The sequence below is a fragment of the Protopterus annectens genome, chromosome 1.part2 (genome assembly GCF_019279795.1).
Source record: "Protopterus annectens isolate FY-2018-M chromosome 1.part2, PAN1.0, whole genome shotgun sequence".
NCBI lineage: Eukaryota > Metazoa > Chordata > Ceratodontiformes > Protopteridae > Protopterus > Protopterus annectens.
The window spans coordinates 993,026,351-993,053,678 of record NC_056727.1 but is presented as its reverse complement, the minus strand read 5'-3'; the positions used below and the strand labels follow the sequence as shown (position 1 = coordinate 993,053,678).

Here is a 27,328-nt window from a genome sequence, read left to right as displayed (position 1 = left end):
TGAGGATTTAATTACTCTAATCAGAGGTTCTCAGCCCCCACCGGACAAAAGGCCCAGAGTGGAGGAAGATTCCCCCTCCTCTGATTAGGGCTCCATTATTTCAGAGCACTCTGATGATGAGGAGCATTCTTACTCCCCTTTTGAAGACTCCGATGCGGAGGAGTCCATCCCTTCTGTATCCCCCCCTGAGGATTACTCATTTGGGGAAACTTTGCATTCCTTAAGGGAACACTTCCACTGGGAAGGCCAGGATTATTCAGATTCCAAGAAAAGGCTCAGGGAATTTCTCGTTACCTCAGCATAGGCCTCTGGCTATACCTCCTGTCTTGGACATCCTAGATGTTTACTCGGAGGCCTGCCTTAACCCGGACTCTCTACCTCCAGCTCCAGTTAAGCCTGACAGGTACTACAGGGTTCCTGACTCACACCAATTTCTTTACAAAAGCCATGCTGCTGACCCAGAAACCATCTCACAGGGCCCCAAGGGAGTTAAGGCCTCCATTGCCAAAAATCCATTGCCTTCCGAGAGAGATTCCAGATCCTTAGAAAGGTGGGGGAAAAAGGTATATACCTCTGCTACCTTATCCATGAGGGCCTTAAACTGTCAGTTTCATATGCTAAAATACCAACAGTTTTTGTTATCACAATTGAAGAGTAAAATGTCACAACCTGAACAACCAGACTTGAAGGAGTTGCAGGATTTGATGCATAGTGCAGAACAAGTGGGTAAGCATACCTTACAGTGTGGTTTTGATGCTCTAGAGGCCTCATGTAGAGCTGCTGTTACAGGATCAGTCATACGTAGGCATGCCTGGCTCAAGGAACAAGCCTTGCCTGATCATGTCAAAGCTAAATTACTAGACACCCCTCTTCAAAAGGATGTACTATTTGGTGCTAATGATGAGGAGGTCTTAAGGAAAATGGAGGAAAAGGCTAAATCAATGCAAACTGTGAAAGAATTGCTACAGGTTCAACCCCCACATTTTACTAGAAATTGGCCTTCCAAAAACTGGTCCTTTCCTGCCACAGACAGACCCCAAAGAGGCAGATACAGGCGCCAGAGGGGCAGAGGACAATCCCAAGGATCGTATAGAGGCAGACAATGACAAGCTCCTACACAGAGGTGGTGAGGACAACTCGCAATCTTTCAGAAAGCAAACCCAATGACTTTCCCCTTTGCATGCCAACCAGGTTTCAAATGGCAGCCCCCTTAGGAGGAAAGCTGGCATATTTTCAAAAAATTGGCATGTTGTCACAAAGGACAAATGGATCCTGGACATTATAAACAGAGGCTACAAATTCCATTTTCACACCCTTCCAAAAATGAGAGGCATGCCAAACCTGCCACACAATCAAAGGGCAGAGGCACAAAAGCAAATTACAGATCTCATAAACATGAAAGCTATTCAAGAGGTACCTACGCACGAACAAGAACAAGGTTTTTATTCCAGGCTATTTCTGGTGCCAAGGAAGGGAAAAGATTGGAGACCTATTTTGGATCTATCCATCCTAAACACATTTCTACTCGTACCAAAATTCAAGATGCTCACTCTACAGCAACTTCTTCCCATGCTGGGCAAGGAGTCTTGACTGGAAACATTGGACCTCAAGGAGGCATACCTGCATGTCCCAATCAGACAAAATTGCAGAAGGTACCTCAGATTTCTTGCAGGTTCAACCCATTATCAATTCTCTGCATTGCCCTTTGGCTTATCTACTGTGCCCAGAGTATTCACGAAATGCCTGGCATCAGTAATTGCCTACTGTAGACTTCAAGGGATACAAATATACCCCTATTTGGACGACTGCCTGATCCAAGTGGACAGCAAGCACATTCTTCTGAAACATCTGGCTTATGTAATAATGTTATTGAAATCTCTGGGATACACAGTCAACAAAAAGAAATCCAGGCTAATACCCTCTCGGAAGATAATTTTCCTGGGTGCCAATTTGGACATCAACACCCAGATGGCCTACCTCACGCCAGAGAAGCAGGGGCAGCTAATACAATACTTCAGAACACTAGCAAATTGCACCAGGCTGACTGCAAGGAAAATCCTGCAGGCTCTGGGATTCATGGCATCTTGCATCTTACTAATCCCATGTGCAAAGCTGCATATGAGGAAACTACAATGGTACCTGAAAAACATATGGTCTCAACACAGCCACAGTTTGGAAACAATAATACCACTAATTCCATGTCTGCAAAAGGAATTTCTGTGGTGGGCTCAAGCATGTCAAACAAACACAGGTCTTCCATTCAGCAAGCCTCAAGCAAATCAAGTCATCACAACAGACTCTTCGGACTACGCCTGGGGGGCGCACATGACAGATCGGTGCATTCAGGGCAAATGGTCCCAAAAAGAAAAGCAACTTCACATCAATCAAAAAGAAATGCTAGCAGTAATAAATGCTATTATAGCTTTCAAGGACCTTCTACAACCAGGTCAATTATTGATAAGAACGGACAACACCACAGTTATGTGGTACATAAACAAACAGGGAGGAACACATTCTTACCCCCTATGCAGACTGGCCATGTCACTTTGCAACATGGCCATGGTCTTACAAATGGAACTACAAGCACAATACTTGCCAGGCAATGAAAACACGCTGGCAGACGACCTAAGCAGGAATATGACAGATCCACAAGAATGGAAATTGCATCCAAAAGTTTTTACAGAAATAATCCAAGAATGGGGAAGGCCAGACATAGATCTCTTTGCCTCCCACAAGAATCATCAATTGACAAAATTCTGCTCAAGGATCGTCCATCCAAAGGCCTGGAGAGTGGACGCTCTTTCTTTCAGTTGGACATCAATGACAGTTTATGCCTTCCCTCCTCTTCCTCTGCTGCCCAAAGTTCTATTAAAGACCAAAGCAGACAAATCAAAGATGATTCTCATTGCTCCGGACTGGCCAAGGCAACACTGGTACCCACTCCTGAGGAGCCTGACGCATTCCCCACTATGGACCCTGCCTCTAATGCCTCTTCTTCTGACTCAGCACAGTTTCAAAACTCTTCACAGCCAGCTAAAAACACTCATTCTAGCCGCATGGAAGATTCCTTAGCATCTCAACAGGCCCTACTCTCCAAGGAGGTGCAGGATGTCATTTTGGGGGCCAGAAGGCCATCAACTAGAAAAGCTTATTCCGCAAAATGGAAACGTTTTTGCATCTGGAATGAGAAAAAGGGCCAGGATCCTGGAAAAATTTACCTCAAATACTAGAATATTTGGCTGAACTGCTAAGGAGTGGACTTTTTCCTCTATCAAAATACATGCCTCAGCCATTTCTGCAGAATACAACACTGATCCACCTTTATTCTCTCACCCTTTTTTAAGACAGTTCCTCAGAGGGGCTAAGAATTTAAGGTCTCCAAGGAAACAACCAATACCTGCTTGGGATCTTAATTTCATTCTGAAAAATTGACCTTGCTTCCCTTTGAGCCAGCTGCCTCATCAGATTTGCAATATTTGTCCTGGAAAACGGCTTTCCTTCTGGCTATCACCTCAGCTCGTAGAGTTTCAGAACTACAGGCTCTCATGGCTGTCCAGCCTTTTATCTTCCATCAGGACAGAGTTTCCTTACGAACCAACCCGTCCTTTATGCCTAAAGTGGTATCCAGGGTAGCTTTAAATCAGGCCATACATTTACCTACTTTTTACCCTAATCCTCAAAACAAAGGGGAGAGATTACTACATTCCTTGGACATCCACAGACAGCTGCATTATTATTTGGACAGAACAAAGCCTTTCAGAAAATCAGAACAGCTCTTTGTGGCCTATGCGGTAGGAGCTCAAGGGAAGCCAATTTCCAAACGGACAATCTCAAAATGGATAGCCCACTGCATACGCTTTTGCTATTCCTTTCATGGCAAAACTGTTCCTACAGGCATTAGAACTCATTCCACCAGAGCCACAGCCACCTCTGCAGCCTTCCTCAGAGGAGTTCCTACCAAGGATATTTTGGAAGCAGCCACTTGGAGTTCTGTGCATACCTTCTCCAAGCACTACAACCTACCATTATACTCCAAATCTAGAGCAGGCTTTGCCACTGCAGTCTTGCAAGGCATTTTGGCTCCTCCTAGTGCCTACCACCCCTTTCTTAGCTTTGGGATTCTACCCATCTGTTATTACTGCAGCTGTATGCACGATGAACATAGTACAGTTTTGTACCTACCATAAATGTAGATGTTAGAGTGCTAATACAGCTGCAGTCCAGGTTTCCCTCCCTCCTTCCCCTCTTGGGACAGGCCTATAGGCTAACACATCCTCATACAACCTGATTGGGGTTTTCATTTATGATGTATTTGCTTGCAACTACTGTATTTTGATTATATAGCACTGCATTATCACACATATTTATTATTGCCTTCCTTCTGGGGGCACCTGACATCTGGGGCAAGAAAAACTGAAGAAAATTGCGTCGGGTGGTTCCTTTATACCCCTGCCGCACTGATGTCAGGGAAGAAGCGACTACAACCGACGCCGGACCTAGACTTTGGAATTCGGCCGACCGAGGACCCGCCTGACGGCAGGAGAACCCATCTGTTATGACTGCAGCTGTATTAGCACTCGAACATCTACATTTATGGTAGGTACAAAACTGTACTTTTCCCATGCTAGGCAAAAATGCCTGGTTGGCAACACTGGATTTAAAGGAAGCTTACCTGCACATCCCAATAAGGGAATCTTGCCGAAAATATCTACGCTTCAGAGCAGGCTACATGCACTATCAGATGTTCTTCGTGTTTCACGGTTGCAGTTATTACTTTTAGGCTCTGTAGCTCAAGGGTTAGAGCACTGGTCTCCTAAACCAGAGGTTATGAGTTCAGATCTCATCAGGGCCTCCAAACATGTTGGATTGCTTAAACAGAAAATGATAATGCCGGACTGTGCTGACAATAAAGAATTACAAGATTTCATGCATTCTGCTGAACAGGTTAGAAAACCTACTTTGCAATGTGGATTTGATTTATTAGAGGCCTCTTTCAGGCCTGCTGTTACTGGGTCTGTGCTCAAAAGGCATGCTTGGCTTAAGGAGCAATCTCTGCCTGATCATGTTAAAGCTAAATTGTTGGATGCTTCCTTAAATCAGGACCGCCTGTTTGGCAACAAAGCCGAGGAAGTTCTTAAAAAGATGGAAGGTAAAGCTAAATCTATGAAAACTGTTAAAGATGTCTTACAGGTTCAGCCTCCTAGATTTAGTAGGCACTGGCCCTCCAAAAATTGGTCCTTTCCAGCCCCTTCCAGGTCTTCTCAAGCCAAACCCAGACACAGCAGAAGCCCCAGGTTTCAGTCCCAAGGGACACGCGCAAGACTAGGCAGTGGGGGTTTCCGCACCCAAGCCTGGGAGCAGCAGGACTCCCCCTATGGAAAACCGTCTCAATGACTTGCTTTTAAGACTTCCAAGTACTTCCCAACTGAATGCTCCTTTAGGTGGAAAGATTTGTCTGCAGGCCAAAAACTGTGAACTCATTACCCAGGACAAATGGGTTCTAAATAGTGTCCCAAGGATACAGATTTCATTTCCACACGTTACCAACACCAAGCGGGTGGCCAGATCTACCCCCAAATCAGAGGGCAGAGGCCCAAAATCAGGTGCTCTCTCTTAAACATGGGGTCTATTCAGTTGGTTACGGAAGAGGAAAAGGGACAAGGTTTCTATTCAAGACTTTTCCTGGTACCCATAAAAGGCAATTCATGGCGTCCTATCCTGGACCTTTCCATTCTAAACACCTTTCTGGTGATTCCAAAATTCAAAATGCGGACTCTTCACCAGCTGCTTCCTATGCTAGGCAAGGATGCATGGTTGGCAACACTGGACTTGAGCATACCTGCATATCCCTATCAGTTCTCTGCACTGCCCTTTGGCTTATCTACTGCGCCCAGGGTATTCATAAAGTGCCTAGCTCCAGTCATTGCATTCTGCAGGCAAAGAAATATTCAAATATACCCATACCTGCACGATTGTGTAATTCAGGCAGAAAGCCAAGACATACTAATTAAATCTGACAAGCAAACTGCACTGGCAGACGGCCTAAGCAGAAATCTCATGGATCCACACGAGTGGAAACTGGAACCAAGGATATTCAACATTTTGAGAAACGAATGGGGGAGGCCAGAGATAGACCCGTTTGCTTCCCCTCAAAACTACTAGTTGGACAAATTCTGCACAAGGACTCCCCACAGACAAGCTTGGAAAGTGGATGCCCTGTCTTTCACCTGGAAAAACCATCAGTTTATGCCTTTACCCCTCTGCCTCTCCTCTCCAAAGTTCTACTAAAGATCAAACAGGACAAACCAAGGACAATACTCTTTGCACCAGACTGGCCACGCCAAAACTGATGCCCCCTCTTGCGCACTGTCACTGCTGGAACCATGGCACCTGCCTCAGACCTCTTCCCTGCTGTCCCAGCAGGAGGGCCAGATTCTGCACCCCCAGCTTCAAACCCTGAACCTTGCAGCCTGTCTAATTTCCAGAGCTCTGCATTACCATCCCTCAGTAAGCAAGTGATGGATGTCATTCTGGAGGCAAGGAGACCTAGTACTAGAAAATCCTTTGCTGAAAAGTGGAAAAGATTCTGTTCCTGGAGCCAAACTTAGGGGATGGGCACAACTGTGCCCAATTTACCGCATACTCAATACTTAACTTTGCTGCTTCACAAGGGTCTTTCCTTCTTCCATCAAAATCCATGCCTCAGCCATTTCAGTACATTATTCTACAGAGCCACCCCTCTTTTCTCATCCACTGCTGAAGCAATTCCTCAGAGGTGCCAAAAACTTAAGACCACCCAGGAGAGCCCCTACTCCAGCCTGGGACCCTTAACTTTGTATTGGAAAAGCTCACTCTATCTTCCTTTGAGCCAGCTACAGCTGCAGAGTTGAAATTCCTTTCTTGGAAAACAGCCTTCCTCCTAGCCATCAATTCAGCTAGAAGGGTATCTGAATTACAGGCCCTCATGGCAGTGGAGCCTTTCATCATCTTTGATGCGGATAGGGTGTCCCTCAGAACCAACCCTTCCTTTATGCCCAAGGTGGTATCCAATGGGGCCCTTAATCAGTCCATTCATTTGCCAACATTTTCTAATGCACAGAACAAAGGGGAATGAATAATACACTCCTTGGATGTGCACAGACAACTTCGCTTTTACTTGGATAGGGCTAAGCCTCTCAGGAAATCTGAACAGCTGCTAGTTGCATTTGCTGCAGGGGCAGAGGGGGAAGGCCATTTAAAAGAAAAACATTTCTAAGTGGATAGGCCATTGCATTCATTTCTGCTGTAAGCACCATGGAGAACCTACCCCACAGGGGATAAGACCCCATTCCACCAGGGCTGCATCTACCTCTACAGCCTTTGTCAGAGGTGTCCCTACCAGGGACATCCTAGAAGCTGATACCTGGAGTTCTGTGCATACTTTCACCAAGCATTACCACTTGCCAATTTTTTCTAAATCCACAGCTGGTTTTGCCACTGCAGACTTGCAGGGCCTAATAGCTGGTCCTGTTGCTCTCTAATTGCCTCCTCCCTTCCATAGCTTTGAGACTCTACCCAAATGTAATGACTGCATCAGTGAAACTCTAAGAACACAGTACAGTTGTGTACACTTAGCGTAAAATGTAGATGTTAGTGTCTTCACTGTTGCAGTCCTGGTTACCCTCCCTCCAGTCCCCTGACTTCGATTGACTTTACCTCTCTTCTTGTTTACTATACTTAAAGCTTTCTGGTGTATTTGCTTCTTGTTGGCGGTGTAACCTTGTATATAATTGCTTCCCATTATGGGGACACCTGACATCTGGGACAAGAAAAACTGATGTAATGGTGTCTGCTTCATGCTTTATACCCCTGACTACCTGACGTCACGGAAGGTGAGACGGTAACTGACGCGGGACCCAAGACTTTGATAATCAGGCTGACTGAGGGCTACCTGCAAGCAGATAACCCAAATGTAATGACTGCAACAGTGAATACACTCCAACATCTACATTTGTGGTAAGTATACACAACTGTACTTTTCTCCTATTCCTAAGGAGGCTCAGTGAATGGCAGAATTTTTCTTTGGGTTTGTTTTATGGCCTTATGGCCTTAATCTCCAAGGAGTTTTTGTTCCTGCTCCATCTTGGTCCTCTGCTTCTCTTTAAAGGCCTTGGTGATAGGATTCCTTTGAGGAAGAGGTGGATTCAGATGAGGAATTTTTTACTTATCCCAGATTCTTTCTCCTTTAGACAGTGGTTCTGAGAAGGAATTGTCCACAAGTCCTGACACTCCCTTTGAAGAGCGATAATTTGGGGACACCATTTCCAGGAGGATGGAATTTTTAATGGGATTGTGCATAGGTTTCTGAGGTGCAGAAGAGATATTAAGTGCTTCTGCAAAAGGATTTTCCCAGACCACCTGCTGTGCTCCTTGTTTGGGCTGCCTTGTTGCATGCCTTTTCTATTGCATCTCAGCTTTCGGACTCCTGGCCCACTGTCCCCAAATAACCGGATAGGTTTTATAGGGTGCCTGAAGATTGCAAATTCTTGTATTCGATGTCTTTCATCTGACTAATCTGTGGCATCTGACAATGTCAGTTACTGCCTTATACAAAGCTTCTTCCTTTTGATAGACAGAATTATGGAAAGGCTAGGTAAGGTTTATACCTCTGCTACCTTGGCATTTAGGGCAGTCAGTTATCAGACCCATATGTCCCAATATATTTAGGATGACGCAGTGGTGCAGGGTTGTGTTGCACAAGGGGTTCCTCCATTCGAATTTTGGCTGGGGTGCCATCTATGTGGAGTCTGCGTGTCCTCCCTGCGTTCATGTGGGTTTTTTTCTCTCCAGGTGCTCTGGTTTCCTCCCATGTTAAAGACCTGCATATGGAGCCTTTCTCCCCAGGACTCCACTGAATATTTGTTGTGTTCCAAGTCACTTTCCCAGTAAACAAATGTTAAATAAATTTTGGCTGTTCTTTCTGTGGCCTGTCAGGTAATTTCTGATCACCCTGATTCTGAAGGCAAGACTTCTGCTTTCTTTGCTGGAGGCCTCTTCTCAAGTGGCTCGCCATTCTAAGTGCAGTTACGATGCAGCAGATGCTTCAGAGTTGTTGCTTTTGTTTCTGTGCTGAGGAGATATTCCTGGCTTGTGATTCAATCTTTGCCTGATGATGATTAAGGCTAAGTTGATGGATGCTTCTCTGGATAACAAACATTTATTTGGTGCAGCTGCTGCTGACTTGAGTCTCTTCAGGATAATGTCAAGGCTTTACAGGAACTTAAGCATGTTTGTTTTTCCTGTGTCTAAATTTCAAAGAAGTTACCCTAATAAGCCCGCCTTTATTCATAGGCAGTCTCTCTCTCTTTCCTCCCAAGATTAATCGGGGGGGGGGGGTGGATCTTCCTACTAAAGCTACCCAGACTCCTGTGACACAAATCTCCTTTTCTTTGACAAGCCAGGTGCTGTCTGACTATCCTGTTCTTCTCGGCCACTTTTTTTTCTGTTCATCTTTCCCTATTTCTTTGTCTGGTTAAAGATTGCTTGTGATTTTTTGGGTTCTGTCCGTTATCCACCTATGGTATTACATAATCTGGAAATCTCTTCCCCGTTTGGGCTTTCCTCAGCCCCCTCAGGAACAGTTGGCTTTCTTTCCAGGAATGCTTCAGGATCTTTTGACTCTGGGAGCTATTCAGGAAGCTCCAGTTTTTCAAAGGGGGGAAGGAGAGGTTTTATCCAGAATTTTTTGTTTAGTTCCCAGGAAAGAGGGCACTTGGAGACCCATTCTAGCCCTTTCTCACTTAAACACCTTTCTGAAGGTCCTATGTTTTTGGATGTTGTCCCTTCAGACTTTATTCCCTCTGCTGCTTCCTCGGACTTTTCCAGTGTTTCTGGAGCTCATGGGTGCTTATCTTCACATTCCTTTTCATCCCTTTTTCAGGACGTTTTTATGTTTCTGTTGCTTCTGGCATTTTCAGTTCCCTGCTTTGCCCATTGCCTTCCTACTGCCCAGAGGGTTTTCACCAAATGCCCTTGCTGCTGTGATAGCTTTTTGCAGGCTGAGGGGGATACAAGTCTTTCCCTACTTAGACTATCTCCTGTTTCAGGCATCCTGTCTAGAGATTCTACTGCAACATCTTCACTTTGCCATTTCTGTCCTGCAAAGTCTGTGGTTCACTACAGATTGTATCAAAATAAAATTCCCCTGCACGTAGGAAGTTGTGCGGCAAAAAACGAAAACATAGAAAATAAACTTAGTTAGCAACAAGTGAGCCGTGAAAAAATGTAGTTTATTGAAACTACTTCAAGACTTCATAAAAGCTTAATTCAACAGACCGGTTTCGGCCTTAGTTTAACCTGGCCTTCTTCAGTGTATAAAAGAAAAAAAGCACACCAAATATACAAAGTCTTATATAGTGAAAAACCAAATGAAACAAAACATTTGATAGGCTAACAAGAGACATCACAGAATTTAACTCATAAATGTTCATTAAGCCCAGGGTTAAACAGAGCACCTAGTTTGGTAATCCATTTCTTTTCTTGAGTATCAAGTTTGTGATGCCAACCAGATTTATGGGTTCGATCCCCAATGAGTTTATCAATAATAGTGAAATGAAATTTAGCTGTCTGATATTTAAGTGTGTGTTTGTATAATGCATTGGTAGTTCTTTTACATTTAATGTCACTCAAATGCTCTGACATACGTAAACTGAAAGGTCAAGAGGTTTGACCAATATAAAATGATTGGCAACTGCAACAAGCCGTATAAATAGCCCAATCAGTGTTACAGTTGGCAAAAAATTGGATATCATATACTATGCTGCTGTTTTTACTACTAAATTCTTTAGATTTTAAAAGATATGTTTGCAGTTGATACAATGACCACAGGGGAAACAACCAATAAGTTTGTCACCCATGATGGTGGTTTGATACAACTGAGGTAGTACAGAATCAGAGTGATGTTTATAGTGATTAAAATGTGCTGCTAGGTTTTTTCCTTTATGGAAAGAAAATGAACATACATTAGGAATTATCGTATTAATATTACCATCCGCCTTCAATATGTTCCAGTTGTCCTTGATAATATCCATAAATCTGTTAGTGTTCCTACCAAATGTTGTAGTAAAACGTAATATCTTTTTTGACACTGGTTTCTTCTTATATGTCAATAGATCATATCTACGCAGACCCGATGGATGGATGTCCTTCATGGATGCATCCGCAGTCATAACAACTGGGTTGTCCTGTCGTCAGGCAGTCCTTCGGTCGGCCGGATTCCAAAGTCTGGGTCCGGCTTCGGCTGATGTCGCACTTCACCCGACGTCATCTCTGCTGGTCTTCGGGTATAAAGGCATCAGCCGACGCCATCTTCCTCAGTCTTTCTTGCTGCGTGGCGCCCGAAGCAGAAGCTGTTCGCAAGTGCCGGTCGGTCAGATCCAGAGATTACTACTACCGAATACTACTTCGAAGACTTCTAAAAGCTAAATACCCCGTTGGGGACTCTTTCTTGCCTCAGCCGATGTCTGAAAAAGTCAATAACTGTTTAACTTGTGGGAAACAAATACCTCATAAAGATTTCCACTCTTACTGTTTGCCTTGTTTAGGCCCAGACCACGACATAGCAGCCTGTTCGGCCTGTGCTTCCTTCAACCGACGAACGCTTAGGCGTCGGTCGGAGTTTGCTGAACAGTTTTTCGGCTCAGATTTTGCGTACATTATGCCGTCGGATCCTCCGACTACCCAAATTGTTAAAAAACGCAAAGAAAAAGACCGACACTCGCGGTCCGCGGTTTCGGCCGAAACCACGGTTAAGCCGAATCTATGACTACTACTGAGGTTCCTGCTATTTTATTTGAATCAGCCTCAGAAATTTTACCTACAACTGTGGTTACTACTGACTTATCAGACACCATTCCTTTGGATGTCTCTACCCCAGCACGTGGTGCTGCTAGGCCTCCTGCAGCCATGTCTATTAAGGCCTTTGCCAGGGCTAAAGCAGCCAAATCTACTAAATCAGTGCCTGTTAAACCTCCCTCAACCAGGCCCACTTCTAGTTCACAAATGCTTACTCTGGCAGAGGATTTAATATCCTTAATTAGGGGATCTCAATCCCACCCAGACAGGGCCTCTCAGCCCCCAGAAAAGAGACCTAGAGCAGAGCCCCCCGAGCCTGTGTCCTCTGATGATTCTGCGGATGACTCAGATATTACAGACCAGCCAGAGGCTCCTTTTTCCAATTATGAAGACTCCGATGCTGAAGAATCCATTCCAGCTGCCTCTCCACCAGAGGAATTCTCCTTTGGGGAAACCTTACATGCCATGAGAGAACAATTCCAATGGCAGGAACAGGATTTCTCAGACTCCAGAAAAAGACTTAGAACTTTTCTGCACTTACCACAACATAGGCCCTTAGCTATAACTGTCCTTTCTGTTGTGGATGATGCATTTAATGATGTCTGCACTGCACCTGATTCTTTACCTCCAGCCCCTGCCAAACCAGATAGATTTTACAGGGTGCCAGACACTCATCACCACCTGTACAAGGCCCCTCTTGCAGACCCCGAAACTATATCCCAGGGGCCTAAGGCAGTAGCCTCGACCACAGCAAAAAACCCTATTCCTTCTGAAAGGGAATCCAGGTCTTTAGACAGATGGGGCAAAAAAGTTTACACCTCTGCTACTCTCTCAGCTAGAGCTTTAAACTGTCAGTTTCACATGATACAATACCAAGAGTTTATGCTTGATCAGTTAACTAAAAAGCTATCCTCTGATGACTCTATAGATAAGAAATATGTATTAGAAATGGTAAATAACATACAACAGGTTAGTAACCATTCTTTAAAATGTGGCTATGATGCACTGGAGGCTTCATTTAGATCAGCCATGACTGGCACAGTGATAAGAAGACATGCATGGTTGAAGGAACAGGTCTTACTGGATCATGTTAAAGCTAAGTTATTAGATGCTCCGATGGATAAGGCCAGTTTGTTTGGTACACCTGCCCAGCAGGTGATGAAGAAAATGGAAGAAAAGGCAAAATCTGTACAAACGGTTAAAGATTTCTTACAGGTTCAGCCCCCAAGGTTTAGCAGGAACTGGCCTGCCAAAAATTGGTCCTTTCCTGACTCAACAAGATCCCAAAGGGGCAGGAATAGACGCTCCAGAGGCAGAAATCAATCCAGAGGGGGTGCCTACAGAGGACGACAGTGGCAAGGTAATAACAGAGGCACAGACACAGCCACTACCACTGCAACAGGACAATCACAGTGACTTGACTCTAACTCCGCCTACCAGGGAACAAATAGCAGCACCATTAGGCGGAAAATTAGCCTTATTTTCGAAAAATTGGCACTATATCACAAAAGACAAGTGGATTTTGCAAACCATAGACCAAGGTTACCGGTTCCACTTCCACACTTTACCAGTCAAAAGAGGAATGCCAAACCTGCCTCCAAATCAAAAAATGGAAGCTCTACAGCAGATAATGCAATTAACAAAGATGAGAGCTGTGGAAAGAGTACCAATAACAGAACAAGGCAAAGGATTCTACTCCAGACTATTCCTAGTTCCAAGAAAAGAAAAAAAATTGGAGACCTATTCTCGACCTGTCCATCTTAAACACATACATCATTGTCCCAAAATTCAAAATGCTGACCCTACAGCAACTTCTTCCCATGCTGGGCAAGGAGTGTTGGCTGGTAACTCTAGATCTCAAGGAGGCATACCTGCACGTCCCCATTCGACCAAATTGCAGAAGATACCTCAGATTTCTTGCAGGATCAGAGCACTATCAATTCTCAGCATTGCCCTTTGGCTTATCTACTGCCCAGAGTATTCACAAAATGCCTGGCATCAGTAATCGCCCACTGCAGACTACAGGAATCCACATTTATCCATACCTGGACGACTGCCTGCTACAAGCGGACAACAAAAGCAAGCTGACAACAGATTTACAAAGGGTCATTTACTTGCTACAAGCCCTGGGATACACAGTCAATTTACAAAAGTCAAGGCTGATACCATCCCAAACAAGGACATTCTTGGGCTGAATTGGACACAGTAAAACAAATGGCATTCCTAACTGCAGAAAACAAAAGAACTCCTCTTTACTTCTTGGCACTAACAAAACAGAACAAGCTAACAGCAAGAAAAGTTCTGCAGGCCTTGGGCTTCATGGCATCATGCATAATCTTGGTCCCACATGCCAGACTGCATATGAGAAAACTACAGTGGTACCTAAAGAATTTATGGTCCCAACACAGGCACAGCCTAGAAGCAGAAATACCACTAATCCCATGCCTAAAACAGGAGTTCCTATGGTGGGCTCAAGCATGCCAGTCAAACCCAGGCCTACCCTTTCACAACTTTCGAGCAAGCCAAACCATCACAACAGACGCCTCAGACCTAGGATGGGGGGCTCACATGCTGGACAAATGCGTACAGGCATTGTGGACTCAGGACCAGCTACACCTGCACATCAACCAAAAAGAAATGCTGGCAGTAAAACTGGCAATCCAAAAATTCAGACCATTTCTCAAAGAAGGCCATTTGATGATAAGGACAGACAACACCACAGTCATGTGGTACATCAACAAACAGGGAGGCACTCATTCATACCCCCTATGCAGAATGACTTTGGACCTTTGGAACCTGGCACTCAGCTACAACATCCAGTTACAGGCAATATTTGTACCGGGAAAGGAGAACACTCTAGCAGACATGTTAAGCAGAACCACCTCGGATGCTCGCGAATGGATGCTACACCCGGACATCTTCAAGACCATCACAAAGAAATGGGGAATGCCACAGATATATCTATTCGCTTCCCCTCTCAATCACCAGCTCAAAAAATTCTGCACAAGGACATTCCACCCACTTGCATGGAAGGTGGATTCGCTCTCCTTCAGCTGGAAAGGTCTGACAGCATATGCATTCCCACCTCTTCCCTTGATACACAAGATATTGCTAAAAATCAAGGAAGAGCGTCCAAGGATAATCCTGATAGCTCCGAACTGGCCAAGACAACACTGGTACCCATTGCTGAGGAGCATGTCTCGGGACAAAATGTGGTCAATACCCCTGATGCCTTTGATGTTAATTCAGAACAACTACAGCATCATGCATCCAAACCTAAAAACGTTGCAACTGACTGCATGGAACAGCACATAGCAGCAACTAATCCAGATCTTTCCCAAAGGGTTAAAGACATTATCCTTGAAGCCCGCAGACCTTCAACAAGAAGGAACTATGCAGGAAAATGGAAAAGGTTTGTCATTTGGAGTGCTGAAAGAGGAAAAGATGTGTCTAATATAGATATTGCTAACATTCTGGAGTACTTGGCAGAGCTACTACATACAGGCCTGTCCTATTCCTCCATCAAGATACATGCATCAGCTATTTCAGCAGAATACAGCTTTGATCCACCTGTCTTTTCACATCCTCTACTCAGGCAGTTCCTCAGAGGGATCAAGAATGTAAAACCTCCTAGGAAACCACCATTGCCAGCTTGGGACTTGAACTTTGTGCTAGAAAAGTTGACACTCCCTCCTTTTGAACCAGCAGCAACAGCAGACCTACAGCATCTATCATGGAAAACTGCTTTCCTACTGGCAATAACCTCAGCAAGGAGGGTTTCTGAACTTCAGGCCCTAATGGCAGTACAACCCTTCCTAATCTTCCACCAAGATAGAGTGTCCATGAGAACTAATCCTACATTTATGCCTAAGGTGGTATCCCGAGTATCTTTAAACCAGGCAATCCACCTACCTACCTTCTTCCCCAACCCACAAAACAGAGGGGAAAGAATGCTGCATACCTTGGATGTACATAGACAACTACGCTACTACCTGGACAGAACCAAAAGTAACAGAAAAACTGACCAGCTTTTTGTAGCCTATGCAACAGGAAGGAAGGAAAAGCAATTTCCAAACAGACAATCTCCAAATGGATAGGAAATTGCATACGATTCTGTTACTCCTTCCATGGAAAACCAATTCCACAGAACATAAGGCCTCATTCTACAAGGGCAACAGCCACTACCACAGCCTTCTTACGAGGAGTGGCAACCAAGGACATTATTGAGGCGGCTACTTGGACCTCCGTGCATACATTTGCCAAGCATTATAATTTACCTCTGTATTCCAGATCCCGAGCAGGGTTTGCCACTGCTGTACTGCAAGGGATCCTAACCACACCATAAGTTCTTCTTCCTCCTCCGCTAGTTGGCTATGGTATTCTACCCAGTTGTTATGACTGCAGATGCATCCATGAAGGACATAGTACAGTTTTGTACCTACCATAAATGTAGATGTCCGAACTGGATAGCATCTGCAGTCAGGATTACCTCCCTCCTTCCCTCTGTGGTACTCCTAGGGTATTTACCCTCCTAATAGCTAGCTGGGGGGGGAGTCTCTTATGGTGTATTTGTTTGTATATATGTACATACATGCTTATTTTTTGTGTTTGCCTTCTATCCTTTTGGAAACATTGGCATTTATCCAAAATTTAGCCTTCCAAGAGGGCAACTGGCATCTGGGGCAAGAAACACTGAGGAAGATGGCGTCGGCTGATGCCTTTATACCCGAAGACCAGCAGAGATGACGTCGGGTGAAGTGCGACATCAGCCGAAGCCGGACCCAGACTTTGGAATCCGGCCGACCGAAGGGCTGCCTGACGACAGGACAACCCAGTTGTTATGACTGCAGATGCTATCCAGTTCGGACATCTACATTTATGGTAGGTACAAAACTGTACTTTTTGAGCCATGGTGACATACCCTGAACTGTAGCCCCTATTGATGAATCTATTATATAGATCCTGAGAATGATCTTTGTAGCTAAGATCATTCGAGCAATTGCGTCTGATTCTGATGAACTGTGATTTAGGAATGTTTCTGGCAATGTGTTTTGTATGATAACTGGAGGCATGGAGTAAAGTATTATACTCAGGAAACTTCCTATATACTTCTGTATTCAAGGTATTGTCCTGATTCCTTGTGACCAAAACATCCAAGAACGTGATGGAGTCAAGGTCATAAGTGATGGTAAAATGCATTCCCCATTTATTATCATTTAAATATTCCATGAATTCATGGAGATACTCAATGTCAGATCTCCACACCATCCAGCAATCATCCAAATACCTCTGCCAGATATCAATCTCATGCAAAAACAGATTGAGTATCATCATAAATCAAAATCTCCCCAATATATGCCATAAATAGATCAGCATAGATGGGGGCAAAGGATGCCCCCATCGCAGTACCTTTGATCTGTAGATAACATTCCTTGTCATAAAAAAAGACATTTTTCGTAAGCACATGCTCGGTGAGATTAATCAAGAAAGTATTGAAACCAGGTTGATAGATATTTGATTTATAAAGCCAATATTCAATGGCATCAAGACCAGCCCAATGGGGAATGTTGGTGTATAATGAACTTACATCTAATGTACATAGCCACCAATTTCCCTCAATTTGCATATTATTAACAATGCTTAATAACTGGGTGGTATATTGAATCCTGGATCTAACCCAGGAAAGTAAAGGTTTTAAATACCTGGTCAGGAATTCAGAAAGGGGCTCAGTGAGTGATCCAATACCCGATACAATGGGTCTACCTGGTGGATGTAAAGGATCTTTATGTATCTTTGGTAGAAAATAAATATATTGTGTGACAGGATCAGTAATGGTTAAGTGACTTAGAGTTTTAGTTGTTTTAATCCCATTGTCAACCACAGAATGCAAAAAATTATCAATTTGTTGTTTAAACATAAAGGTTGGGGTCGAGTGGCATTTTGGTGTAGTATCTAACATCACCCAATTGCTTGTGAGCCTCGATATCATAATCGCTCCAATTCATCACCACCACTGCCCCACCTTTGTCAGCATTAAGAATAACAAGTTCCTTGTTTAGTACTAGTTCATTTAAACAAGATAATTCATTATCTGTCATGTTATTCGGCATAGATGGACATGTATTTGACACAAAATGTAAATCGCTAAGTGCACTACGTAAAAACAGATTTACAGAAGGATGCATCGGAGGTATGAAAGAGGAGGCATGATATTTGAAATCATCCATGATTTGTTGTTCTTCCCCCTTGTCCTGAAAAAACAGATGTTAAGTTGTCAATCTCGCCTTCATTCTTGCTTGATGGGTTCGGAGCCGATCCCACGGCTCCGACTCGGCACTTGCTAAGCTTGAGAGTCACTTTTACCAGCTCGAGGCAGCCCCATATCCCATGATGCAAGGCGGTAAGTACCCAGATCTCGTTTGCCGCTTCGCTTATGAGGTCCTCCTTTTACCAGCTCCTGGTAAGTGATTCACTTTATTGATATTAAAGCCCCTTTTTGTTAAAAAACCTTTTATTGTTAGTTATAAGTTAATTATTTAGATTTCCTGACAGAAAATCCCTGTCTCTTCTAATTTTCTTTAGTCAAACTTTACCCATCCCATCCCCTCCCTGTTAGGGTGTGTGTGTGTTTCTTTTAGGAATACCTTTTTGGTATTTTCTTTAATTTAAATTTTTGACTGGTGTGTGTGTGTGTTTTGTGAAGCACCATGTCAAAGGAGAGGGTCTCAGGTTTTAAGAAGTGTGACTCGTGCTGTCAGAAGATGTCTCTGACAGACGGTCACACTTCTTGCCTGTATTGCCTGGGGCCTCTTCACCTGCAGGACTCCTGTGCTATTTGTCATTCCTTCAGCCAGAGAGTCCTGCAGGAAAGACGCAACAAGCTGATACTTAGGGGCCTTCTTGCCGGAGGGCTCTCCGCCAAGTCGGCTCCATCAAAATCAGCTAAATCTTCCAAGGCCCAGGCTTCTGTGTCTAAGCCTGCGGCCTCGCCCACTGCTTCGGTCGAGATCGGCTCCGCTGGAGCCGATTCTGGCTTAACAGCCTTCGCACCGATGGCTATCGGTGCCGAATCTGCATCGACCACTTCGTGTCGGCTCCGATCGGTTCCGACCCCATGTGGCACAGGCATCGTGTCGGCCCGATCGGCTCCAACACCGCTACTTTGGTGGCTGTATCGGCTCCGGCTGGAGCCGATACATCGAGGCTTCCTGTCGGCTCCGATAAGTCTGCTCCGACAGGATCTATAGTATCGGTTCCGATGGCTCTTTCCAGGAAGAGGTCGAGGTCTCCTTCCTTGGTGCCGATACTTTCGCCCCGCTTCACCTCTTCTTTCGAACGGAGCCATCGGAGCCGATCTTCAAGGTCATCCAGACTGTCAGATCATGACCTAGAGAGAGTGGTCAGTAGATTACTTAAGTCACAGGTACTGGCCCAAATGTTACATAGTCCGTCTCAACAGACGACTGTTGGTCCACACCCCGTTACAGTTCCTCCTTCAACTCTATCCCAGAGCTTGGAGTTGGAGTCTTCGAATGGTTACTGCTACGGCTGGAGGACGGATACCCCTTCTGTTCCTTCAGCCTCTACTCTTATCTCCTCTTGAGACCTTCCTTAGAGGGATTCGTGGTCGGGCTTCCATGGTCTCCTCCGAGGGGTGAGTGGCATCGGACCCTTGTCCGAACCCGCTCTTCCCTTGGAGCCTCGGCCTTGGTGAGCTCGGCTCCGACATCTGCCTCGGAGACTTCCCTTCGGTGGTCCCTGGAGTTCCTAGCTCTTCGAACGGGTTCTCTCGGACCTGCCTGGGAGGGGAGCATTCGAGGTGATGAAGAGTGTGCTGGCCACTGGTATCAGTCAGCAGTCTGTTCCCGTAGCTCCTCCCTCTATAGTACCTGTTGACATCTCTGCCACTTCTCTTGCTACAGGACCCAGAGATCCTCCGCCTCAGGTTTCCCCATTGGGAATTTCCTCTTCCGAGGATTCTCCTGATGTTTCGGGAGATCCTCCTAGGAAGAGGACTTGTAAGAGGAAACATGTAGACTCCCGAGTCTGTCACTGGATACTGACTTTGATGAGTCAGAGGGATCCCTAGATCCTCTCTGAGGATGTCTCCTTCTCAGACATCCTAGAACTCCTTAAACAGAGGGGAAACTGGCCCACCAACAATCCCTCTGAGGATGAGTCAGTGTACCTAGAGGCGCTTGGATCTCGGCCCTCCACCTCCTGGCTGTCTCCGCCTTTCGACCCCCTTATGCAGGTTATTGCACGAAGGCGTGGGCACGTCCTGACTGTGTAGGGCCAGACGCTAGGAGGCCTTCAAAATTGATCACTGCGCCGTGTGAGAAGCAATTCTCACTAAGGGTGTCCCCGCTGATGCCATGGTGGTGGCTGCGCCACCAAAAGGAACTTGCAGATCCTTCCGCACTGGCCCATCCTCCTAATAAGGACTCTAGGACCATGGATAGGTATGGTAAGCGGATGTTTTCCTCAGCGACCTTTGCTATGCTCGCTGAATTACCTATGTCACTTCACCAGACTCCAGAGGGATATCCTTAAGGAGCTGGGTGAAGTAGTTCAGGATCCTACAGCTGCAGGGGCTCAAGAAAAATTGCTTCGCAGCTAGGAACCCTCAATTCCATTGCAAACTCATCCATGCGGCTAATATCTTATGCTGCGGATGGAGCGAGTAGAGCCGCAGGTACAGGTGTGGCTCTTAGACACCAAGCCTGGATGCGGCTATGTGATTTTATGGATCCCTTTAAGGCGCCCTTCACAAATTCTCCCTTTGATGGGTCAGCTTTGTTTGGCCCTCAGGTGAAGGAAACCTTGACCAGGTGCTAACAGGACGGCAAGACTCTTTCTGCTGTTGGAGTCCGTTTTCCACCCTTCTAGACCTTATCCCAAAGGACAGAAAGGTGGGAAAATGTGGTTCCGAAATCCCAAGGAGTCACGCCGATTCACGTGGTCAGTTTACCCTAGAGGCAGAGGGGTAACAACAACAGACCGCCTAGAGGCAGAGGGGTCCAAAACCAGGGAAACAGAGAGCCTCTCTCTGACAAGCCCTTTCAGCATCCCTGAGATGTTGCCCGGCTGTCCCTCCTTGGAGGCAGTCGGGAAGATTATCACTGTACCCAGAAGCCTGGCATTCCCTCACTCAAGACAGATGGGTACAGTCGATCATATCCAAGGGTTACATAATTCCTTTCGAGGAAAGTCCCTTCCCTCAAATTCCCTTCCAGATGTACCACCGGTCTAAGGGAAATTGCAGAGTTAGAAGTCTCAAAACTACTGCAAAAGAGCCATTCAGCCAGTTACAATAGACCATTCAGAGCCCGGAATCTACTCAAGGTTCTTTTTGGTCCCCAAAAGACGGGAGACTGGAGACCAATATTGGATCTCAGCAGACTCAACAAGTCTGTCAGGAAGACAAGATTCAATGGTCACTCTTCAGTCAATTCTGCCCTTCTTACAGAAGGACAACTGGATGTGCTCAATAGATCTTCAGGATGCGTACTATCACATCAAAATTCACAGACGCCCAGGAGATTTCTCCGCTCGCTGGGGTCCAGTCATTTCCAGTTCAGAGCCCTGCCCTTTGGTCTCACTACAGCCCCCAGAGTGTTCACCAAATGCATGGCAGTGGTCACGGCTCACCTGAGACGCCAAGGATTCCAGGTGTTTCCGTATCTCGACGACTGGCTCCTGTCAGCCACCACCAGGCATCAGCTTATACAAGCCAGGGATTACACAATAAACCTTTGTTCTCATTTGGGCATCTCAATCAACTTCGAAAAGTCATCCTTATCGCCCTGCCAGTCTATTACCTTCATAGGCAAACTTAAACACTGTTCGATGTCAGCTACCCTTACAGATCAAAGAGTTTCAGACATTCAGAGTCATGTCAGGATCATTCTGGCCAACAAGAAAGTACAGGCCAGAATGGTTCTAAAGGTATTAGGTCTCATGGCTGCGCCATTACTCTTCTTCCCCTGGCTCGATTCTACATGCCTTCTTCAGTGGATGCTGTTCACACAATGGTCATACCAGCAACTTCCAATGCATCACCAGATTCTGGTGACACAGACATGCAAAGAGCATCTTGCTTGGTGGATCACATCTCCTCAGGTTCACCAAGGCAGGTACTTTGTACCCCATCCCCGATAGCCACTGTCACCACGGATGCCTCCCTGATCGGGTGGGGGTCATTATCAGGGCAGGATGGTTCATGGGACGTGGCAGCCGCTCGAAAGTACCATCTGCACATAAATGTCCTGGAGATGAGAGCAGTGCTTTTAACGCTGCAAGCCCTCAACGACTTTCTTCCCGTAGGGACAATTGCAGTCCACACAGACAACATGTCTGTAGTTTGGTATATCAACAAACAGGGCGGAACCAAGTCCTACCCTTGTGTCGAGAAGCCAGACTATGGCAATGGGCGATCTCCTCTCATCGGTTTCTGGTAGCAACGCATATCCCTGGGAAAACCAACATTGTAGCGGACAGATTGAGCAGAGCTATTCTCATGGCTCACGAGTGGTCTCTCAAGCAATCTATAGCGGAAGAGATTTTTCTGGAATGGGGTCGCCCATGTTGCGATCTTTTGCTACTCCCCAAAACAGCAAATGTCCAGACTTCTTCAGCCTCTTCCTCTATCAGGCCATCCCCCAGAGACGCTCTGACCCAGGATTGGCCCCAGGGACTTCTTTATGCCTTCCTCCATTTCCTCTGATCCCTCAGGTTATCCAGAAAGCTACCGCTTTAAAAGCCAAATTGCTTCACGTTGCCCCTTACTGGCCTCGACAAGTTTGGTTCCGCTCCTCCATCATCACCTTTTGGTGCAGCCGTGGCATCTGGACCCAGTGCCAGATCTTCTGATTCACCAATCGGGTCAGCTGCACCGGTCAATCCCTTCTCTCAACCTCACAGCATGGTTGCTCCACTTCCTTCCTTAGCCAGGCTTCCTTTGATCTCTAACACAGTTAGAGACATCATAGTAGCTTCGTTAAAATCCTCTACCAGGAGGATTTATACAAGCAAATGGAAACGTTTCTCTTATTGGGCTAAGGCCAAGAATATTGATCCTTTTACTGCCCCTGTTCAGGCAGTCCTGGACTTCTTAGCAGAGATTTTTCATGCAGGCTCCTCTTCTTCCACAGTCAGAGTTCAATTGGCTGCTATTTCCAATTTTCATGTCGGGATAGCAGATCATAATATTATGTCCCATAGGCTCTGCAGGGCCTTCTTGAAAGGAATTTTCCTACTAAAACCTCCAATCAGGAATCCTCCTCCTCAGTGGGATCTAAATTTAGTGCTGACATCCTTGATTCTTCCCCTTCGAGCCAGCTGCTTCTTGTTCCCTGAAATATCTTTCTTGGAAAACTTTATTCCTAGTGGCTATTACATCGCCAGGAGGGTGTCTGAACTTCATGCTCTTTCGGTTCGACCCCTATTTGGTTTTTCACAAAGACAGAGTATCTTTGAGAACTAACCCAACCTTTTGCCTAAGGTCGCTTCAAAGAACAATTTGAATCAATCCATTGATCTCCTGTATTTTTCCCTAACTATTCAGATAGAGCTGAACAAAAGCTACATTATCTTGATGTCCACCGTCAACTTAGATATTATTTGGACAGAACAAAATAATTTAGAAAATCTGATCAACTTTTTGTTTCCTATGCGGATAATAAAAATGGCCTTCCTGTTTCTAAAGTGACTTTGTCTAGATGGCTTTCTTCGGTCATCTCTGAAATTTATCTGCTCAGGGGAAAACAGCTGTGCTCAAAACCTAAAGCACATTCAACTAGGAGCTTAGCTACTTCTACAGCTTTTCAAGCTAGACTTCCTTTAGACACTATTTGTGCAGCGGCCACTTGGGCCACTCCTCACACTTTTGTTTCCCATTACAAATTGGACTTGGCCTCCAGGGACAGAGCCAGTTTTGGCTCTACAGTCCTCAAGAGTTTGTTCCATTGAGCCACCCAGGATAGAGGTGCTAGGGACGCTGTCCCATCAAGCAAGAATGAAGGCGAGATTGACAACTTAACATTAAGAAGTTATGTACCTACCATAACGTTCCATGTTAGTTGTCTTCTCTCGCCTTCTTTTTTGCGTCCCTCCCTCCCTCCCCCTGGCCTGGACAGACCTTGTTATAAGAAACTGTTATGCTGAAGACCATTCAGACCTGGTCCTTCTTCCATCTGTAAGTTTTCTTTCTTCCTTTGGGAAGTATTTTATGCTTGGTGCTATTGCCCTTTGTCATCAAACGAGATCTGGGTACTTACCGCCTTGCATCATGGGATATGGGGCTGCCTCGAGCTGGTAAAAGTGACTCTCGAGCTTAGCAAGTGCCGAGTCGGAGCCGAGGGATCGGCTCCGAACCCATCAAGCAAGAAAGAAGGCGAGAGAAGACAACTAACATGGGACGTTATGGTAGGTACATAACTTCTTATTTAAGGTCAATAAGTCTGCAAAATGTAAATAAATCCTGTGCAAAAGTGTCTTCAGGCACAAAAAAGCCAGGTATAAAAGATAAATCTTTATTAAGTAAAGATGTTTGTTCTGGTGTTATTACAGTACTGGAGATGTTACAAACATTAACAACAACATGATTTACTTGTTCGTTAGTACTTCCATAAGATTCTGTAGACTTGTGACCCTTCTTGTGTTTCCTACCCCCTCTCCTCCCTCTGTTGCCTAAAGGGGATGTATAATTTTTGCGTTTAGGGGTAGGGGACTCCATGATGTGCTGTATTTCCGTATCAGTGCCTGATGATGTGTCATAATCAGTGGTGTCAGTGTGGTTGCCACGTCCTTTCAAAATAGAACGCGGACGTTTCCTTTTTGAATTGGATGCATTTCTGTTGTGCATATCTTGAAATCTAACACGTCTAGTGTATTTGAAGGGTTGCCCCCTCTCGTAATCAGACTGATCACGAGAAATTTTTTAAGTTTCCTTTCCTTGAGCTGAGCATCAAAATTTAACAAATCTGAGCTAAGTTTATATAGTGATGCAGGAAAAAAATGTATCATTCTGATACTGGTTACAGTCATCTATAAGTTGCAACACCTTGAAGGTTTCTTTATCAATGATCCTAGTGTAATATTTCGATAAAGATTCAACAAACTTCATTGAGCATTCTTGTTGGATGGATAACCATTCCGTGGTTAAAATATCATCAGGGTCTGCTACTAGAGGTTGAATTTTGACTCTCAAACCCCTAGGACTCATGCCTTTGACCAAATAAGCTTTAAATAATTTGAGGTGCCAAACAAAAGACCTGAGTGTTTTCATATTTCTGTTTAAATCACTAAATAGTTTCTCACATCGTTGTTCCGGCTTCATGGAACTGGTATTAGCTAAACCATCCGTAGCTTGACCAATACCAAAGGGTGCAAGATCGTCCTTGTCGGATGATAAATTCAAAAATATTTTGTTTAAATCCATGATTGATGTAAAATCAATCAATTATAATATTGAAAGCAACCACGCCCTGTATTAGGGATCAAAAAATCAACAATCTGACAATAATGGCAGTATTTCAGTTTGTGCAGTATTGTACAAACAATAGCCACGTCCAATACAGGACAATAATGGTATCAAGAAGTCGTATTTAGGTAGATAGATACAGTAATAATCCACTACAGAGTATCAAACCACTCAAACAGGTCTGATGTAAGGCACCTCAAACGTAACTATATATAAAAGATACTAATATGGCTAGGGCAATAATATATGGTCCAAAAGGTCAGAAAGACTAAACAAAGTATGGTGTAAGATATAGTTATCAGACTCTGAAATAATATTAACAACCCAAGTAGAATTAACAGGTTATATATATTTTATACCATCCAAAAGAATGTACATGTAACACTTAAATCAAGTGTGGTTGTTAATTTCAACAAATAATATAACTAAGATGTTTTTGTAGAGACTAATAAATAGTGTCAGGATGTGTTACTGATAGACATCAAAACAAGTATAGCAAAAATATAGCTGGTGTACCCATTCAAAACATCCTAATATCCAAAAAGGAAAAGGAATAGACATAGGATCAAGTATTGTTGTTATTCCAACATAGATGAAAATCCTATAAATAGATGTATGAGGTATAACTATGTCAATAAGGAAAACAGTAATGCCTATGATGCAATATTAAAGGTTAATTCTGACCAACATCCACAATTATGAATCAAAAAATATATACATATGATCCTGAAGATGTCATACAAATATGACTGTATATACACTAAGGCATTTGTCACATATAATCCTAGCAGTCTAGTTTGTGTCCTGATTAAGTATACAAACGAAGACTATGGCCAACTGATGTTAAACATTCATGTAATTCACTAAAGAAGTCATACAAATATCACTAATTATACACTAAGGCATTCATCACATATAATCCTAGCAGTCTTGTTTGTATCCTAATAGAATAAGCAAACTACGATTATGGCCAGCTGATGTTAAACATGCATGTAATTCAAAAACACATACCCAAAAACGGTCATAGTTTGCAACATATACAGGGGTTTATCTGTGATAAAAAGCCAAAGTAATATTAAATAATGTCCAAAAAAAGGAAAATGATGTCCCTTCTCATAAAGCATAGACACTATTGTCCAAGGAAAATATGATGGAGTTGCAGAAAAAAAAACTGTTAGTGCAGGTTCAAGCACACTAGTCACATTCCCAGTTCAAAGTCTGATGTTCAACGACCTAGTAAATCACACTGTCCGTTCCTGTATATGATAATACTTGCAACGATGTAATAGTCAAAGTACGTTACCAAACAAGAAGATGAAGATATCCCCCAGAAATAGTATGATGTCGACTGTCACAATCACGAGGGTAATCCAATTAAATACGCCATTTGGTACCTCTAAATAATAGTAGATGTTCCTGGAGCAGTGGGGGTGATGGGACGCCCAGAGAAACACCGCACCACACAAATGAAAGTAGTTTGATAACAAGCCAGTTGACAATTGTATCCTCCAAACAATGAATGTCAATAGGCGCCCAAATAAACACACCACGTAGCCAGAATGATTTTTTCAAGTTCGCGTAGTTGTACCAGGACTAACTCGAACCACAAAATGTTACTGTTCGCAAAACTTTCGTTATAATGTAAGAACAAAAGAAAAAGAAATTAGTCCAAACTTGAAGAGGGATGTCCAAATTTACAAAAAACGAGTCAGCCACATGAGTAGAAACAATCCCGTCAACACAGCACACCATAGATCCCCAGCAGGAAATGAAAACTCTTGTATCAAAATAAAATTCCCCTGCACGTAGGAAGTTGCGTGGCAAAAAACGAAAACCTAGAAAATAAACTTAGCCAGCAACAAGTGAGCCGTGAAAAAAATGTAGTTTATTGAAGCTACTTCAAGACTTCATAAAAGCTTAATTCAACAGACCGGTTTCGGCCTGGGTTTAACCTGGCCTTCTTCAGTGTATAAAAGAAAAAAGCACACCAAATATACAAAGTCTTATATAGTG

The 27,328-nt window shown here is 44.3% G+C and overlaps 1 protein-coding gene and 1 non-coding gene across 3 annotated transcripts in view; both read left to right on the top strand.

Annotated features, from left to right (window-relative positions):
• The window catches only part of LOC122792214 (protein argonaute-1), a 1,920,205-nt gene that overhangs the window by 194,662 nt on the left and 1,698,215 nt on the right, over positions 1 to 27,328 (top strand). The gene's annotated exons all lie outside the window — the stretch shown is intronic.
• Positions 4,780 to 4,852, top strand: TRNAR-CCU. The gene has a single exon. It is a non-coding gene; the product is annotated as a tRNA-Arg (tRNA).